The sequence below is a fragment of the Sesamum indicum genome, linkage group LG1 (genome assembly GCF_000512975.1).
Source record: "Sesamum indicum cultivar Zhongzhi No. 13 linkage group LG1, S_indicum_v1.0, whole genome shotgun sequence".
Taxonomy (NCBI): Eukaryota; Viridiplantae; Streptophyta; class Magnoliopsida; order Lamiales; family Pedaliaceae; genus Sesamum; species Sesamum indicum.
The window spans coordinates 4,044,269-4,047,200 of record NC_026145.1 but is presented as its reverse complement, the minus strand read 5'-3'; positions in this window follow the sequence as shown (position 1 = coordinate 4,047,200).

Sequence of the window (2,932 nt, the reverse complement as noted above, 5' to 3'; positions counted from 1 at the left end):
AAATTCAAGAATTGGTGTTACCAAACATCAGCCAAAAAAAAAGACTGAGATGTATGATTAAAGAACCCCTCTAGGAGTATCAAATAGTTCTCTTGCCGAAAGAAATCATGGTGGTCCAAATCAAAGGCCAATGATCATATAGATATGGACATAAAACATGATTAATAAAGGCTTCATCTCAAGAATCTAGAGGAACAGATGCAAGATCCATAGGAAGAAGCTCTATGAATTAAGAGAACCTCCAGACGAGTCTATTCCGGAGCCAATGAAAGTTTCAAAGACTATAAATACTAGACATGCAGAGCAAAAGGGCATATATCACAAAGCTCGCAGAAACATGGTGAGTTATGAAAATTTGAAGCCAAAGATGACATCCTAGATGCAATATATTATGGAGATTTTGTCCCAATTGACCAATTTGAAGACCTTCCCTTAAATAAAACCATCTACGAGGAAGACATAGAGAGTCATTTGGATGGATCTTCAAATGAATCAGGTTAATCACAACAAATAAGACAGGCTTCAGACCTCCGAACGACTGTCAGGATTCTTTTCACAGATGAAGGTGTCAAATAAAAATCATGAAAAGAATCATGTGTCAAGACTCAAATCTCAGCACATGTAATAGATTTAGAATTTGAGGGATCGGGAGAGTCCTCAACCAAATCGGGTTAAACTAGAAAGCATCACATAATCTACAAAGTAAGTTCAGAGAGTTTGATTTTTCCTATAGAATTTACTAGTAATGTAATGGAAATGTAATTTATTCGTAAGGAAGAAATTCTTGAAGAATTAAGTAAGCTTAGAGAAGATGTAGTTGTTATTAGGAAATAGACTCACATAGAAACTATTGAAGTAGTAACTAAAGCAACTTTTAAGGAAGGAATTGATTCAAACATTCATTTACCAATAATGGATAGAAGAATTAAAAACTTAAGAGATAGGTTTTTTGGAACAACGATAGGATATTCACCCTAGAATGTATAACCTAGCGAATCAAGATTTCAGTGGTGTCTTAAACCTTCATTGAGATTTCAAGAGAAAAGAGTTCATGAAAAAATGAAAATAGACCATATTCTGCAATATATAGAATAGCTTATGCCATTTCAAATGCACATCATTCTGATTTGTTTATTAAGAAAGAGTATGTTGAGATTCCTTGAATTTTCAAAAAGTTTGAGAAGGTATTGACACTCTATCCTACTAGAATATCTAGAATAGGTGATGAAAGAATATATCAATATTCCTTAAATTTTCAAATAATTTACTAAGATACTAGTACTAGATCCAATTAGGATACCTATAATAGGTGGTGTTAATATCTTGATAAACACCGACTTTTAGATCAAACACTAAGTTCTAGAACTGACTTTAGTAACAAGATGTCTTTTCGGAAGATAGGATAATAGGGTACAAAGATAAAGACAATGAGCCATTATAATTCCTCAGTCAATTAGGGTGGATAATGTAAAACCTAGATGCCATGGAGGCTAAAAACAAATTCAAGTAGTATTTGCATCACTGAGAATAATAATATTTTCCTTGTGATGACTTATATAATTTGCAGCAACATGTGGGAAAATTCCAAGGCATGCTAGAAATAGTAGGTCATAAAGTTATGGTTATATATGTTGCAGGACGAGAAAATGGGACTCTAACTTTGGGGTTAAGTTTCCTCGAAAATCATAAACTATGGGGAAGGAAAGCTAATGTTATGGAATTCAATTTATATGGTTCCACCATCAGAATTACTAGTCCATTGTTTATATACATAACTATTGGTATGACATGTGACTAATATAAGTTAGAATACTTTGCAGCTTATATTCATTCAGGATTAGGAATTTGTATAACAAAACCTGACATTTTTCCTAGCGAAGTTATGAAAACTTTACCCGTTATTGTAGAAAGAAATTTTTCACAAAAAATCCTATTACTTAAAAACGAGATTCGAGAATCAAAATTATGATTAAAGGAACATTTAGAACACCTTAGTTTAAGATAAAAATGCCTCCTATTTACTTTTATGATATGGAAGAAGATATTTTGCTAGGTAATAACTTTATCTAAATCTTTGCAAAATATGTATAGGATAACCACAGAAATCTGTTGATTTTTACTACTAACTGTGGTAGTTAGATATAGGTTTTGCAAAGAGAAAAAATATTTAACAAGATAATGCCCATAAATTTTTGTAGCACATGTGGTGATTGTTGTGATGCCAAATTAACTCATCATAAAATGTAGGACAAAAAAAATCTAGTTAGACTCTTTTATCTTTCAAGTAACAGTGTTTGAGCAAGGCTTCCAAAGAAAAACTTAGGATTTTCAAAGAAGCTATACAGGCGTATAACTCATTAGACATAAACGAAGAAATTAAGTTTTCTCTCAAAAATGTCAAAAGACTTATCCAAAAGAATTTAAGTGAGAACCCTCTGGCATGGTGGGATAGAATAAGATCGAAGCTACTGTGAAAGTCAAAGAGGAATGCAAGTACGACTATGTTCGATACAAACCTATCTAGATGAACTTGGAGGATAAGAAGGATATGCAGAAGATCATCAAGGAACATATTAATCTTAAATTCATTAAGCCTAGAGCCTCTACTTATAGTAATCTTGGTTTTCTGGTAAGAAATCATGGTGAGATAAAAAGAGGTAGACCTAGGTTAGTAATAAACTATCAAAATATTAATAAAATACTAAAATTTGATGGTTATTACATCCCACGTAGGCTTGTCAATGAGTAGGGTATTACCCTACCCAAAAAATACCTTCATCTCATACCCTACCCAATGGGTAAGAGACCCTACCCTACCCTAAACCCATGAAATTAAATGACTGGGTATGAGTAGGGTCTAATACCCTAAAATACCCAAATGTATGGGTCATGGCTTAATACCCTAAATCCCCATGGTATAGATATAGTCTGA